This window comes from Epinephelus lanceolatus, chromosome 7, assembly GCF_041903045.1.
Source record: "Epinephelus lanceolatus isolate andai-2023 chromosome 7, ASM4190304v1, whole genome shotgun sequence".
Classification (NCBI taxonomy): Eukaryota; Metazoa; Chordata; class Actinopteri; order Perciformes; family Serranidae; genus Epinephelus; species Epinephelus lanceolatus.
Window position 1 is genome coordinate 18,937,441 of NC_135740.1, and position 17,806 is coordinate 18,955,246.

At 40.7% G+C, this 17,806-nt stretch overlaps 1 pseudogene across 1 annotated transcript; it reads right to left on the reverse strand.

Annotated features, from left to right (window-relative positions):
• Positions 1 to 330: 330 nt before the first annotated feature.
• LOC117260674 (uncharacterized) lies at positions 331 to 14,898 on the reverse strand (annotated as a pseudogene). The gene is made up of 12 exons (XR_013491791.1): positions 14,152 to 14,898; positions 13,483 to 13,615; positions 13,133 to 13,213; positions 9,586 to 10,696; positions 9,246 to 9,379; positions 8,929 to 9,092; positions 8,490 to 8,644; positions 8,117 to 8,202; positions 7,902 to 8,002; positions 5,196 to 5,197; positions 4,347 to 4,485; positions 331 to 3,181 (listed from the first exon to the last, which is right to left on the reverse strand). The product of XR_013491791.1 is annotated as an uncharacterized LOC117260674 (transcript).
• Positions 14,899 to 17,806: the final 2,908 nt, after the last annotated feature.

The following is a 17,806-nucleotide window of genomic DNA, read 5'->3' on the forward strand; positions in this document are numbered from 1 at the left end:
AATTTGGCACAGGGTTCACTCTCTAATGTAAACTATTAAAGCCCCTCTACTCGCCTGTAACAGTGAGTGACGGGGTAGCTGGCCAATGAGGATGTCCGCTAAGTCTGTCTGGCCACAAGTGCTCTAAATTTAGCACGAGGGTCTCTCCTATCATGGGGGGCACGGTTTGGAGATGAGTAGCCATTTGCATCCTCAAGTTACAAATCACAGTGAGAGGAGGGAGAAAAGTTCAGTTTTGACATAGTCAGGTGTCAGTATTTTTACCCATTTAGTAAAACTTTTTGAAACAAACTCAAATGTTGTGTGTTTGCTAAATAACTTCAAATACCGTCAAATTATCAGGCAGTTTATTTCTTTATATTACATAATGTACACAAATAGTTTCAACCCATATTATCTATTAACCGGATTGTTTACCTGGGTGTAAAGTCCTTTATGCAGGTATAAATGTCAACATCAGGGTTTGTGTATGAACTACAGTTTGTATAACTTTATAAACAGATACCAGCTTATGGGACATGACATTTTCAGGACCAGAGAGATGCTAAATAATATTATACAGGGTCATATTAAATAAAGCAAGAGCAACTGTCTGTAATAAAGTAGGACAACCATAAACATTTTTCAGAAACCAAGAAAAAAAAGAAGCTACAATGAATTAAGTAGGCAGTATTTACAATTAAATACAAAGATATACAAAGATATATGTACAGTACTGGGATATTACAAGGTTTATTGACATACACTTTTGCTCTGTGCACTGTTCTGACTACTCTGACGAGACAACACATATTACTAATAGGTCAGTACTTAAGATATGTTTGTGGAAAACTGTTTTTAATCACTTGCTTAACAATGTTATCTAGAGACAGTCGTCCATATCTGGACAGTATTTTGAAACTTTCTTTGGTTCTCTAGCACCAATAATTCTAATGTTTCCATATCAGTATGCTTAGTTACACAATAGTTACAGCTGTGTGCAGTTTATTAAAGTCAAATAACTTAAAATGTCTTATAAAATCTACCACTGTTGGCTGAGTGGGCTGTTACTGACATTTAATGGCATTTACTCACATAACTGCCCTAAAGCAGTGGTTCCCAACTGGTGGGTCGCGGTCCAAAAGTGGGTCGCGGGTCCATTCTGAATGGACCACATGAAAGAAACACGCTATATTTTTAAGTACACTGAATTTTCAGCGCAGAGGTTTTATTTTGAAGTGCCGTTTCCTGCTGTAGAGTGATAGAATAACGAACAGTTACTTAACAGAGACAGCAAACTAGCTTGAGACATGGCCAAACGCAAGTAGGACACTGAATATATTAAACACCTAACCTGATCTAAGGTCAAAAGAGAAATCTGGACCCTGTGGCCGAACCAGTTGGGAACCACTGCCCTAAACCGTCATAATCTAGCTTTGACTCGGACTGGAAATAAATGTGGTACCTATAAACAACAATTCTGATGTAAATAAAAAGTTCACTTTCTATCCAGCATTTAAATTCTACTGTAATTTCTGCATCTTTAAAGGACCATGCCAGTGATTTTGCAAATCTTGGCTGATTTACCAATTGTCCTATATTACTACTAAGCTAATTTTATTTCACGTATGTCTTAGGAACCTTCTATTTTTTGTGCCGAAGCTACATTATCGTTGCACGAGAAAGCCTCTGAGATGTGGCTGAATGAAATATCAAAAATCTACTGGTTGGTACATTCATTCGCGAGTTATAAACTGACATCCAAGAATTAAGTTTTGAGAAACTTTTTTGATGTGAAATCCCAAATACTCATGTTATCTTTTTCAGAACAATGTTTGCTTGATTAGCTTAATTTTCATGAATCATAGCTTGTAAATACGACTGGTGGTTTCTAACCTGTGCACCAACCACCCACACCTGCAGGATTTTCAAACAAATCCATAATTTAATGTGTTAACAGCGACAATGACAAGCATGGTTTCTTCAACTCAAGAACTTTACAGCTTGGCAAGTTGCTTCACATATTGTTTTTTGGATAAAACCACCAAAATCTGACAAAAACATTTGAGTTTTTGGCAAATTTTTGACACCAACTTCAGCTATGCATGATTTGCAATAACACTGGTATGGTCCTTTAACCTTCACTTCTGGCTCCAAGTAGTTAAGAAGAGCTTCAACAGCAACTAACATTTGTGTCAGTAAAACTGAGCAAAGAAAAACAGATGACTTAAAAAAGCGATTGACTGAATGACACATAAATAAATGGCCTATATACAAAATATGTAACAACACTGAGCAACATGCTCCATGGACGTGTGATTACTGCTGATTAGTTCAAAGGGAGCAGGAGAAGAAGAGTCTCAGAAAGCAGAACACCTTTCACCCTTCTCGGTCGGGCTCTTTTTGGTCACAGCGAACTTAGACTTGAGAGAATGATCTGCTATCAGCTGATTGATTTCATTTTGCCTATAAGAAGACAATCTTTGACTTATCCAAGCTACTTTGGACTCGTCCTCAGGGCCTTGAAAACTCTGTTTGCAGGCCCTGCCTATGAGGTATACCACCTCGGCCAGGTTAAGCAGCACACACACCCCAGACACTGCCAGCATGAACACAGTGAATATGGTCTTTTCTGTCGGTCTGGAGACGAAACAGTCCACTGTGTTGGGGCATGGGTATGAGTCACACTTCACCAAACGCACCATCTTAAAGTCAGGATAGATCAAGTAGAAGATGTAGAGAAAAGCCACCTCAAAGATGATTCTGAAGATGATACTGATCATGTAAGTCCACCACAGAGCTCCGGTGATCTGAAACTTCTGGTTCTTGATGTGTTCCAGTTCCTTGGGGCTGCCACGGCCCGACCTCTTCAGAATCTTCTTGTCAATGTGGCGTCGGTGGGCCACATGCATGGCCACCAGCAGAGCGGGGGTAGAGACCAGAATGAGCTGGAGCGCCCACAGGCGGATGTGCGAGATGGGGAAGAACTGGTCGTAGCATACGCTGTTGCAGCCAGGCTGCTGGGTGTTGCAGGTGAAGCCGGACTTCTCATCTCCCCAAACGCTCTCAGCGGCGACCACCAGGACCAGGATGCGGAAGATGAAGATGACAGAGAGCCAAACTCGTCCAATGCCGGTTGAGTGCCTGTTTACGCCGCTGATCACGGCATAAAAGGTCCCCCAGTTCATTTTCGACTCCAGGACTGCAAAAAATGAAGGTTTTCAGTCAAGGTTACACTGATGTGAGCCAAGGCTTGAAGTTAACTTTTATTACCATGTTATTAATGTGAAATAATATAAAGTAAAGGAATTTTATCAAAATGTCTCTCGAATTTCTTAAAAAACACCATTTAGCCCTTCGTATTGAATAAAACTCACATTTGTAGCAACGAGTTATCAGTTTAAATAACTCAAAATTATTGTTGTCGTCCACAACAAATTTAGTAAAAGTCTAACTGTAACTCTGACTGTAACAGAAGTTTTTAGAGGTTTACCAGGCTCAGCCAGCGGTGCAAGCGGCGTAAGCAGCGCCGGGTCCAAAGATGACCATCTTGAGGTGTGGTCTGAGCATCAAGCTGGCAGAGTGAGGAACAACAGAAAAGAATTGCCAAGTAGCAAGTTGGCCGTATAAAAGCAGGGGTGATGGCCTCCCGCCGTGCGCCGTCACAAGACGCAACAGGACGAGGCCAATTGCGAAACATTCGCAGAGCCACGTGATGTGCTCACCCTGTATTAATACTGTACTCCCAAACTGACCTACAGCCCAGTTGCAGACAGACTGACAGACTGCCAGCAAATTTCTCCAAGGAACCGGCAAGACATCCATCTCATTATGAGAGTTTTTTTTTTTTAAGACAACTGAGAGACCTCTGTTGTTTGTGAGAACGGCTACAGACTTCATGAGATTTACCAAAAAATAAACTTAAAATGATCACACTGACACAGCTGATTCATTCAAACAATGTTACTATAAAAGGTTATGATAATTTAAACAACATGGCAAGTGTTTGTCGAGTCGAAGCAATGGAGCATGTCAGTCACCCCTCACATAAAATCTGACCTCACTGCACACTGTTAGTAGAAAACAGAATGAAATGATGGAGCATTTTACCTTCAGCTGTGGTGGTACACAAAAATGTGTACAAAGAAGAAATGAATTAAAATATTGTGTTTTTTTAGCGAGCCAGAAGGCTGGATTGAGAACACCATGCGTTTGGAAAATGCTAATCATTCCTCCGCCACTAGCCAGTGCCCTGCACCGTAGCAGTCATATGCTCTTATATAAACTATTTACATACAATGGCGGCCTTTATTGGGCTGCAACAAGACTCTTTAGAATTCAGATCAAACGCCTCGATTTCCGCCTACCCCGGGCAAAAGAAGGAATCTGTGTGGACACAAAAGGCCTCAGCCTGCCACATTATTTATTGTGCTTGGCAGGGCAGGGAAGTGAAGGAAGCTTTTGACCTGAGGCACTGTCATTGAGAGCACACAGTCACTAACAGGTCTGCGGATTCATCCGGAAAATACACGAGCTGTTTAAATAATGCAAAACACTAATGTGGCAGAAAATGAAAGCCAGTCTTAAGGAAAAGATCATTTATATACAAGATATAATTAAAACCATTCGTCTCATTTGTTCAAAGCGATTTTTGCAATGTAACCATGTCACAAATGTAAATGCTGCAGTACTGCAAATTAAGCAAATAAATTCTAGTTCTGAAAATTAAATTAACTTTGTTTTGTGCCAGGTGCTGTTCTTACTGATGTTTTTAACAGGGTGACTCATTATCTTTGCCTAAACTTCTTATGACCAATAATTACTTTTGTATACAGCATGGGTCATCAACAGGGGGCTCGCGACCTCAGAGATACTGCAGGGGGCTGCCAAATTATTGTTTCTAATTGGTTTTTTTTATTATTAAAATATGTCTGAATATAGACATTAATATTAATCCAAAATATTATTAGCAAAGATAAATCCCAACCTATCTAATTTACAGTACACAACACTGATGACTATGAATCCTTGTCAGATGAATCCATAAGAATCTATCAATAATTGTTATATTAACAGTTTAGTATTGTATGTTTATACATGGCATTTGAGGCCGCCCTACATGTTTAATATGCAACTTACAATATACACATAGTGGGGGTTCCTTGCTCCATCTCTCTTTAAGCAAAGGGGTCTTTGGCCTGAAAAACATTGAGGACTCCTGGTATAAAGTATTATTCCACTGTTTTGATAATAGCCTTCTGGGAGAATATGACATATTTAATCACACAAATTGTACACAAATTGAGATAAATATCCAGTCATTTGGGTTAAGGGTTGCTTTGCAGTAATGTCTAGAAAACACAAGTTAGCTGAGGCATTGGTTCCCAACCTGGGGGTCATCAAAACTTCACGGGAGGGTCACGAAGCCTTCTTGATTTTAAGGGGTGCTTTCAGACCTAGAGTTGTCTTGCTTTGGTCTGAATCAGGGACTTATTTTGTCACAAAGTTGCATAATTGCCTAGAGTTGGTTCGTGTTCTCACGGCAGCATTTACAAGCGGACCAGATCAAATGCCTTGCGTGAGAAAGCTGCTGTTAATTGGTCAGAATTTCCATGTCGGAAAAATCCAGGAAGTAAACAAAACGTTGAGAGGAGTACACTTTCAAGATAAATGCAACACTTTCTAATGTCACAATGGAGGGACAACTACGCAGGTTGATTTTAGCGCTGGTCATCGTGGACTATATTGCTGTAAGTGTTCATTTTAGTCAAACCATACAGTTTGAAAACGAGGCGCGGCTCCAGCTAGAAAACAATGTTTTGACGCATTGGATGTGCTGAATGTGAATATTAAGGCAGTACAGGAGGAGGTGCACATTAATAATCCTCCAGGACTGTAACATGCTCATGTTTAACCCAAACAATGTGTCATGTGACTGCAGCTGGTTCGGATCGAGGTCGGGACACATTCTCACCACAAACGAACCACACCAGAGTTCGTTTGTAACTGGACCAAGACCACCTTTTCAAGAAGGTCTCGGTCTGGTTGTTTTGGTGGGGACCCGAGTGCGATTGCTGTGTTCACACCTGCCCAAACGAACCACACTTAGGGGGCAAACGAACTTGAGTTCAATTGAACCGAACCAAACAGGGCAGGTGTGAAAGCACTCTAAGAAACTTAAAAATATATATATAGTTGACTTACATTTCAGCATTTTAATCATTTCTGTGAAGAAAACTAAATCAAATTGTTACTTTTAAAGTTCAGATGATTCAAGATATAGAGTTTTAAAAAAATCTCACGGGGCATGATGAAGATCTGAACACAAGCTATATTCTCATTGCCTTCACCTTCTGCTAAACAGCCTCATCCTGCTTTAGAAAAGCACAGTTAAAACAACCAAAGGACTAACAGAGAAATGACCAAGCAAATGCCAGTGTTAAAAATAATAATTAAAAAAATACATAATACAGAGAATCCTATAAAAAGCAGTAAGACTCATTTATAATTCAGCATTCACAAAAAATAACTTGCTCAGTATTCAACAAAATTACTCATTTCACAAAAATTTTGTGCAATTACTGCGTTCCCTGTTCGGGTTTGCGTACTGTACAGCTTATCCATTGTTCTGTACTGTTATTGTTATGCATTGAATGCCACATGAAATATCCATAAAATGTCACTTGGTCAGAGGTCATCAGTTAAGTCAATAATAATCCTTATGGGGTCCCTTAAGAAAAACGGTTGGGAACCACTGACACACGTGAATAAACTATAATTCCTTTTACCAGTATCAACTAAGATTGCTCACTTTGTTCTCGTCAAATTCCTCCCTACAACAGTGAAACAATAATTTACAGTAGCGACAAACTGAATGCAACTGAAAACACAATGTGGTCATTTGTCATGTACTATCAGATGACCTACAGCGGTTCACTGTGCCATGAGCGTTTCTGCGTCACGTATGACAAACGTAGTGGGTGGGTTTGGGAGGCCTGGTAATTCTTTGAATGAACTCGACCTCATTTACATTCCCTCTATAGACGATACAGTACTCCACAATATAGAGACAGAGAACGTACAGTTGTAGGTAACGGGTTTATTATGAGAGCAGAGATATATACAGTGTACATTCAAAATAATAGATCTGCCATTGTATAAGAACTCAACATCAACGAAGGCAACATGGCTCTGATAATGAATATGAAATGAAAGCGATACATAAACAATTAAATAACATTAGACCTACTGCATGTGGCACACAGACAAATCAAGCATCACTTAATAGATGGCGGGTTATCTGACTGAACTGGCACCGCCTAGTGGCTGGAATAACCTCGTCATGGTTAAAGGAAAAGTATGAAATAAAAAGGGGAAATGTTCTAAATAAAACACAATGCACCACAATTAGGTATTTATGTCCCCATACATTATACATACTTAAAAAAAATCTTTCACACTATTCTATCAATGCTTTAAAGACAATAGTCACAACTTGTCTGACTCTAAAAAAATAGAATCTGAGTAAACAAAAAAAGAAAATCTTGAGTTCCAGTGATGTGACAGAGAACACAATGTTAAGACCTAAAAATACACAAGGAAGCTGATACATGCTCCTTATTGTGTACTAATCCAGTCAATGCCTTTCATTTTATTTTATTAATATTCATTTTATTGTTTATTTAAATATCCTTGATTTGTCCACGTACTGCAAAGTGCCAGTCGCAGCAGCTTGTCGATATGTAACCTGAAAGTCCACTGTATGTACAGATGGTCGACTGAAACTGGATGATTTATGTCTCATTTAAGAATCATTGAATATTTCAGTGTTTAAATTTGCGTGCACAATGGCAGGGCTGCCATTTGTGTTTTACATTTCACACCGGTTTGCTGTCGGACAAGCCGGACACCAGCAAAACTACACACATTCCCTGCTGTCTGAGTTACTTCCTATTCTGAGTATAGCACGAGATGAGGTACTTCTCCCACTCTGAGTCCTGTCTCATCTTCAGTTGAACAGTGCCTAAAAAGCAGAACACAAGACAGAGTGAAAATGAGTGCTGCTCTGGTCACACACAGACTATACTGCCACCTACTGTAGATACACAACCAGGGGTAAACAAACTGTGACTCTTACTGTTTTTCATGAGGCCGACATTCTTCAGTTTGTTATGTTTCGCATGTCCGTTCTGGGCCAGCCTCAAAGACAGTGATGCACCCCTCCTGAGATGAAGATAACACCATTGTGCAGTTATTGTGCAGCTATTGGCTCTGAAACCTTACAGTATACACACATAATAAGGTCAACATATGCATGTATTAAGTCACTGTGCAATTTGAATTCGGAAAAATACACAACTTGTGCAGTTATGGCTGGTGAAATAAAACCAAAGGGCATACCTGTTGGCAGGGACATCTGATACATCAATTAATTTTAGTAACAGCTTTTTCACCTTTAACAATTCTAAATTTACAATTTACAATAAACTGAGTGTTTCATCCTTAAGTACCTCATAGCTCCGAGCTTTCCCTTTTCCAAGTACAGCTCAACCGTAACTTTGGGCCCCTGTGGGTAAAGTCTGGCATACAGCGTTCTGTTGTGCACCATTGCTCTGAACCAGCCCACTGCCTCCTCGGACCAATCACTCCCATTCACGGGCGTCACCTAAGGGGGAGGAAACAAACAAAAAATAACCATGAACTGAGATAATTCATTTCCTTTATCACTGTAATAGATAAGGCTGTGACTAATCATGTGGACAAGTGCCAACTGTCTTGAGTCTACACTCTTGCAGCAAAGCAAAGCATGTTAACCATTTCCATGTATGCAAATCCTGAGAGGGATAATCTGCACGCCTGTCGCTGGGAATCTTAACGTGTTCATCAGTGAGTGCTTCATGTGGTACTCTAGATACATGTGAATCATGGTATCTGTAGGGAGCCACTCACATTTGCCAGTGAGACCTGTACAGCCTGAAGAGGAAGGACGGTCATTTCTGGGGTCAGCTCCTTGATGTTCGACAGCAACAGGCAGGTGGTGTCACCGTAGTCCAGCCTCTTCACCTCCACCTTGATGGATGTCTCACCCCCAGTACCATCAGTGACATTTTTATCTGGCATCCAAAAGATAGAGGTGAGGTTAGACTGAAGGAAAAAAAAAAATCCAGAAAGGAACTCCCAAGTGGCTACTGGCAAGCAAAGTGACACTGCTACCATCTAGAGGTATGCATTTGCAAAACCATTCCAATACATAACACTGAACCCACCTCTGCTCACTCCACATATCTTCGTCACCTGAGCCCTGCACCATTGTTCTTGCTTCGGGAACCAACCCATTACTTGGGTTCCAATGTCTGGAATGCAGTTCTGCTCCGCATATGAACTACTGGCTTTCCAGCTGCTGCAAATGAGAAAAAAATAATGACAACCAGAAACATGTGGATTATTAAAAAAGCAGAAAAAAAAATCTACAAAGAAAGCAGTAATGAACAAAAAAAAGGATAAGTGGCTCTTTAAGTTCTGTAAATGTGATCAGAGAATCAGTGAGGGCTGAGAAAAGCTGAGAAAAAGCAGACAAGCGATTAGAATCCATGCTGAACGACTTACTCTGTGACAAGGGCCTGCAGCCTCGTGGTGGAGTCTGCCTGCTGGACGTAGAAGTTGCCTGGGCTGACAATATGAGACACCACAACCTCAGTCTCTTCAAACCTCCGAATATGGAACTCAGGGATGGTAATACCATTGGTTACTGGGGTTTTTGCATCAGCAGAAATGCTCTCATGCTTTGGATCTGTTTGGGTTTCCCACTGGACGTTTAGACAGGAGTGCTCCACTTGAGATGATATACTCTGACAGTCTTTATCTTCCAAGGGGCTAGCATCAAGGTCTCCCTGTCCCATCACTGCGAAGATGTCTCCGATATCCCACAATTCAGTCTTTGTTGCAATCACACAAGTATAGGTCAGAGAGCCACTTGATTCAACTCTTTTTACTCTGAAGATTGGGGCTTGGTTTTCTATGTCTGCACATAATGTTTTCGGTGCAAGTGCATTGATCAGATCATCTGTCTCATCATGTCTAAATTGGTAGCTTTGTGTTTTGATGGTAGGACTCTGCAGCAAACTTTTACTCCACTCCATGACCTCCAGTGCACCCATGTTCTTAGCTTTTGCCCTGAGGAAGTGGAGCAGCTGAGAGGATGTTTGTTTTTGGTGTTGCACCTGGACATCATCCTCACATCCCCATCTAATTAGCGGTGTTATTTTCATTGGTTTAGGGTTACTGTTCTCTGGGAGTACAGCTTGTATGGGAGGTAGCAGTACTGGTGGTGGTCTCTCTGGGTTAATCCCGGGTCCCTCAGTGATCGCAGGTGGAAGAATCACAGCATCTGATGGGCGTTCCTCTTCTTTAGCCGCTAAGTGAGAGGATGAGCTTGTGGTCGCAACGGCGCTGTTGTAGCTGGATGAGATGCTGCATATCATGTCATCCTGCTGGACCGCTGCAGGCTGGGAGATGAGGAAATGTTTCAATTGCTGGAGGGACAGCGTGGCTCCAAGCACCTGGACTGCTTTGGCTATGGAGCTTGCCATGAGCGAGTTCTGCAACATGGGCCCAAACTTGACAACGTGTGTCATTAGGATCCCTTTGTCTCGGAGTGGCTGAAGCAGATTTGTTCTCAATCCGTTTTTGACAGAGGGCTCGACACAGAGTTGTTGCTCTGTAAAGATTAGAAAAGCAGGAAGAGAGAGTGTTTGGTAAAATGAAGGAGCAGACTGAATACTTGATTAATGATGGTGATGGATAAATAGTTTTGAGAAGTTACTTTTGAAATGTAATCCAAACAGATCAATACTTAAAAATATAAAATTACCAGGCATAAAACAAACACAAAAGAAGCAGGTCCTGTTTGCAGTGGTGGAATGCAACTGAGTACATTTGCTCAAGTGCTGTACTTAGGTGCAAATTTGCTTATTATTAGTTATGCTACTAAATACTTCTACTCCACTACATCTCAGAGGTAAATACTGTACTTCTTTATTCCGCTGCATTTGTCTGACAGCTTTTCATTTCCTTCCCATGCAGTGAAAACCAAAAACCTCCAGGGGCTGTATTCACAAACTTTCTGAGAACACTCTGCGAGAGCTCTTAACTTAGCACAAATATTATGAGCAAGGAGTCCTAGCCTCAGATGGATTTGGGAAAATTCTCAGAGCAAATCTGAACAAAGAAGGGACAGAAACTTTTACCTTAGTGAGGAGGTGTTGTTGACCCTATTACTAGGTATGATGCATTCTTTTGAAAGATGAGATTGTTTGCCCATTTGTGAGCCTGCAAGTGTGGACATCCAGTGGAAATTAAATTAACTGCATCACAATGAGACTGTGGATGCGCTGTCATTGTTTGTGTGATCATTCTGCTGGTGGAAGGTCGAGACAGACTGAAGTCATCACAGCAGCACCGTTACGTTTTACAAGTTGCCGAATATCTTAGTGTTGTGATGACTTATTTCTGGTGTTACAATGTTACTATGTTGGGTAGGAGATTGAATGAGATCAACCACAAACCTTATCTCTGCATGATCTAATGTGTAGCGTTACATTAACTCACTGTCATTCTGCGTTTGGAGAACATTTCTTCCTTTGCTTAAGAAACTCTTAAGCACCCTAAAAGTCCTCATTTAAACTGCTAACAGTTTTTCACCTTTGGAGCTGGAGATGTTGTGTGAATAACTTTGATCTTTACGAGGATCTAGTCTGAACTGTGAGGGCAAATTCTAAGAAAACATCGTAAATCTAAAAATTTTATTAGAATTTTGTCACAAGGAGCAACTCTTCATACCAGGAAGCTTTGCGAACACAGCCCCATATGTGTGCCAATTGTTAATGTTTTGGTAAACTAAGGGATGAAATGTTGCTTTGTGCTATGTCTTAAGCTTAATAAACTCTTTAAAAACCACTTGAATCGGCTGGAAAAGGCATCATAACCAAGCCATAAACAGGGCTGTTTTTATGAGCACGTGAAAAGTTGACTTATTAGAGATTGTGGTTCTCACAGGACAGCGACTCTACGAACATATGATGACCTATGTTGCAGTGCCCTAGATTAAGCTGTCCAGCTGTATATAAAGGTGTTAAAAAACATACTATTACCTTTAACATCTACAGCAGCAAAATGCAACACACACATTAATGCAGCAGTAATATTATTCCAAAAACATCATATATAACAGTAAAACACAGACAGGGAACATTTCACTGCACAATGAATACTTCTATTTCAGGAGCTCTGACTTTTATTTTGCTTATAAAACTACTTCCATACTTTTACTTAAGTAAGGTTTTCAATGCAGGACTTCTACCTGCAGTGAAGTGTTTTCACAGTGTGGTATTAGTACTTCTAAAGTACCTGAATACTTCTTCCACCACTACCAATCTGTGGATTAAGTGTGGCAAAAGCTGCAGCCAGATTGCTTTGATGTTGTTAACATAATAACAAAGACGATCTCTTCTCACAACCTTTTCTGTGAGGCACCACTTCTCAGTAAATTTACTTTTAACTGTGCGTCTACCATGTTGATCTACCCCAGCAATATGCCACCGCATACTTGAAGACTCTCTTTGCAGTTGGTGCGAAATTCTCCTGTGTGAAACCCGACCAGTACCACTGGTAATCGAGCCAAGTAGCGAGTTAGATAAAGCAAGCATAAGCTTGGCAATGGTGGACAGCGAGAGTCAATTAAAGAACTTCAATACAATTAATGACAGTCATACCTTTCACTCTGCAAAATGCATTTTTGAGTTTGTATCGAAGTAGGCTTTTTTCAGCAACCCACAAATGGCAGCTGACCTAAATTATTTTATTGGCCAATGTAAATTTTTATTTACATTTTGCAAGTGCTGGGTGTTAATTTTGGACCCTGAAAGAAGGGCGTCATTGTCTTGCAACATGGCCTTGGGGTGGTAGGCTGGTCACAGCACTGCATGGCACAATAAGGTTGCTTGGAGCAATGTGCATTGATTTGATTGACAGACGAGAGGCAGTGCAATTTCAGTCAAGAGAACCAGTCAGAAACAACACTCAAAATTTGAGCGCATACTGCAGTATGAATAAAGCCTGTCTGGATGTAGAGATAATGCCTTGTAAGCCATCTTACCCTTGATGGTGTTACACTCAAATTTGTCCCAATGACTTTGCTGACCTGCGTTGTCCAGATACATGCCAAAAGAGGGCATTCCTGCATGATAAAGAGATGCAAAGCAATGCAATTCATGTTATTTCCTATATATAAGCTTTTAACATAAAACACTATACTGATCACCAACATTTTGATTGATTATAATTAAATTTATTCTGTAATTTAATGCCGTAATGCTGTTACATGTAACAAGTTACTCCCCACAAATCATTTATATTATATCAAGAAATGTGGTACGTTTGTCTCACACATGAATATGTGCAATGTCACATCAGCAGCTAAAATTGCATGATTAATTCTTGACTTACCAACTGTGATGTCTTTCAATAAAGCTGAGAGCTTGTCCATGGCTTGACATTTTGTATCCAAAGCCTTTGTGAGATCACTGAAAACACTCGTGGGGAAAGATGAATTCAAGAAACCTTGAACCTCTTCATAGGCCTGAGGAAAAAGGGAGGCAAGCTGACGTCATGTTGACAGCAAGAAAGGTTGTTTGTTTATTCAAAAATATAAATAAAATATTCTTATTTATATATTCTTATGTATTGTGTTATTGCCTATATTGAAATGTTAGCACAATACATATTTGATCTTGTATACTTATGCACTTCTTTTGCAATTTCCTATCATTTCTTCATAACAATATACAGTTTATGAACAACTTACGAACAGCATGTTTAGTTAATTAGCTAAAAAAAATGTTAATTAACATTGGAAAATATTCATTGTTTGCAGCTCTGGCAACAATTACATGCAATTTTCGACATTTTTTTCTTAATTAAAACTTAGCAATCCCAGCCAACTAAGTTAACATAGCTAACATTACCCAACTTAATAATAATTTAATAATTTATCTGTGTGGAGTAACAGTAATGTTAGCATGTAGCCTGTTAGCTAGCTTGCTAAACCCATTTACAGCTAATTTCACCATGACATGTGACGATGCGAAAGTGGCGCTACCATTAACGTTACGTTACCTTCTTGGTGAGGTTGTGAAGTTCTTGTTCAAGTGTATTCCGGGCATTTTCCAGCAGAAATAGTTTTAAAGTTAGCTGCACTCTCTGGGTGATGATGGAGGGATGTTGCTGAAAGTGGTTGACCTGCTGCAGCTGCTGCTGAGGAGGAGTCATGGTCGCTTGGGACGAACCGAAGTCCGCAGCCGGGCTCACACGACACGTCTGATAACTAACGTAAGCTAACTAGCAGGTGTGTAGATAAAAAGCGTCAATACAGCTGCTCTGTATTACCCGTTTAGACGACGCTCTTTGGTCACATCGTCAGGTTTCTGGTTCCGGATGCGTCTTTTCTGCTTGTCCTCTTTAATGATGTCTTCCTCCACCCTGCAGTCGGTGAAATGTATCCTGCTCTTTCTTCAGCTACCGACAGATGGGATACAATGAGGAGCCAGAAGCGCCGCCCGCCATGTTGAAAACGCCCGTTAAGTGACTGAAGCTAACGCAGTTAGCACATTTGAAGGTGTGGTAGCATTTAAGCTAGTGGGTGTCCTGCTCTTTCTTCAGCTTACATGTCACCGGAGCCAACCTTTTATATGGTTATTTTTCTTCTTGTATAATGACGATTAGCAAACAGCTTAAGGTGTGTTACCGCCACAAAAGCTACAAGGACAAAAATAGATAACTGGGCAGTGGCCTCTTCCAGGTACAGTGGGCTGCCAGATCTGTGCCAACAATCAGTAAAAATACAATGTAATGCAGACTATCATATCCTCCTGAGACCCTGACTTTTGTTTGGTATGCATTTCCAAAATTTCCTAGCTATTTGAGATTAGCAGGACCTGATAAGTATAAAAAAACTAAACATCATCAACAAATAAATAAATAAATAAAGTCCCACTATCCTCAAAGGAGATGAGGGAAAAAAATCCCAATGTCTACAAACAAGTACTTTCTTAATAGTGTCTTAGCTTGTTACTGTTGCTAAAATTGGTGAATTTAGTGTGGCAAATCAAACTAGAAATGTTATGAATCATAAATAAACAAGTTTCAGCCATTAAATTTGATCAGGTTTTGGGCCTTCTCCACTTTTGTGTCGGGATTGGCTGCAGACTGACTTGGCAGAGATGGCTGCCATCTTGTTTTTACATGGATTAGTGTATTGTGGTCTTACTACTACTACATGACACAAAAAAGTGTCCACAAATGAGAACTGGAGGTCTGAGTTAAGCAGAATTATGTATAAGGTCCAGTAAACCCAAAATGTCTCAGGAGGATATCTATTTATATGTGAGTTCACAAATCAAATCCTCCAGATTATTCAGTCTGACCATGTAAAATTAAAGTGTAGCACTTAAATTAGATCAACATATTTGATGAAGATGATGTACTTACGTGATGACATTTTTTGTAGGTATTTTTGGGGCAGTACATGCTTGGTTCAGTGCACCTTTTGCAAGTTTTGGAGAAAGGCTTCAGTTGCATAAAATGTAATATTATGTCTTGAGGTTGCAATTACAACTGCTTACTACAATGATAGATTCTTGGGTGTATCTTCATCAGGGACCTCTGTGGTCAATGATGGATTACTGTACCGGCCTACCAGGTGCAGGCACAGGGACCCATAGGAATGAGAGGCCCTTAAACCTGAGGACTGTGCATGAACATTTCTTGTTTTGAAATAGAGATGTCCCCATTACACTTTGCACTCTTTGTTTCTAAGCCCTAATCTGCCTCTACAAATTATAATGAGATATTTATCTAATCATCGACACACTCGATGGCTTAATGGATAAAACAGGCATCCCATGTACAGTACAGGCCAAAAGTTTGGAAACACCTTCTCATTCAATGCGTTTTCTTTATTTTCATGACTATTTACATTGTAGATTCTCACTGAAGGCATCAAAACTATGAATGAACACATGTGGAGTTATGTACTTAACAAAAAAAGGTGAAATAACTGAAAACATGTTTTATATTCTAGTTTCTTCAAAATAGCCACCCTTTGCTCTGATTACTGCTTTGCACACTCTTGGCATTCTCTCGATGAGCTTCAAGAGGTAGTCACCTGAAATGGTTTTCCAACAGTCTTGAAGGAGTTCCCAGAGGTGTTTAGCACTTGTTGGCCCCTTTGCCTTCACTCTGCGGTCCAGCTCACCCCAAACCATCTGGATTGGGTTCAGGTCCGGTGACTGTGGAGGCCAGGTCATCTGCCGCAGCACTCCATCACTCTCCTTCTTGGTCAAATAGCCCTTACACAGCCTGGAGGTGTGTTTGGGGTCATTGTCCTGTTGAAAAATAAATGATCGTCCAACTAAACGCAAACCGGATGGGATGGCATGTCGCTGCAGGATGCTGTGGTAGCCATGCTGGTTCAGTGTGCCTTCAATTTTGAATAAATCCCCAACAGTGTCACCAGCAAAACACCCCCACACCATCACACCTCCTCCTCCATGCTTCACAGCGGGAACCAGGCATGTGGAATCCATCCGTTCACCTTTTCTGCGTCTCACAAAGACACGGCGGTTGGAACCAAAGATCTCAAATTTGGATTCATCAGACCAAAGCACAGATTTCCACTGGTCTAATGTCCATTCCTTGTGTTTCTTGGCCCAAACAAATCTCTTCTGCTTGTCGCCTCTCCTTAGCAGTGGTTTCCTAGCAGCTATTTGACCATGAAGGCCTGATTGGCGCAGTCTCCTCTTAACAGTTGTTCTAGAGATGGGTCTGCTGCTAGAACTCTGTGTGGCATTCATCTGGTCTCTGATCTGAGCTGCTGTTAACTTGTGATTTCTGAGGCTGGTGACTTGGATGAACTTATCTTCAGAAGCAGAGGTGACTCTTGGTCTTCCTTTCCTGGGTCGGTCCTCATGTGTGCCAGTTTCGTTGTAGCGCTTGATGGTTTTTGCGACTCCACTTGGGGACACATTTAAAGTTCTTGCAATTTTCCGGACTGACTGACCTTCATTTCTTAAAGTAATGATGGCCACTCGTTTTTCTTTAGTTAGCTGATTGGTTCTTGCCATAATATGAATTTTAACAGTTGTCCAATAGGGCTGTCGGCTGTGTATTAACCTGACTTCTGCACAACACAACTGATGGTCCCAACCCCATTGATAAAGCAAGAAATTCCACTAATTAACCCTGATAAGGCACACCTGTGAAGTGGAAACCATTTCAGGTGACTACCTCTTGAAGCTCATCGAGAGAATGCCAAGAGTGTGCAAAGCAGTAATCAGAGCAAAGGGTGGCTATTTTGAAGAAACTAGAATATAAAACATGTTTTCAGTTATTTCACCTTTTTTTGTTAAGTACATAACTCCACATGTGTTCATTCATAGTTTTGATGCCTTCAGTGAGAATCTACAATGTAAATAGTCATGAAAATAAAGAAAACGCATTGAATGAGAAGGTGTGTCCAAACTTTTGGCCTGTACTGTACGTTGGCAAGGTCCTTGCACAGCGGCTGGGACCCCCCTCCCCCCACACTTAGACTATCCTATCCAATAAAAGGCTAAAAATCCCAAAAATAATCTAGAAAAAAAGATATTCATCCATCCATTCATTTTCATCCACTTATCCGGAGCTGGGACGTGGAGGCAGCAGGCTGAGCACAGTACTCCAGACATCCCTCTCCCCAGCAACACTCTCCAGCTCCCCCTGGGGGATGGCGGTC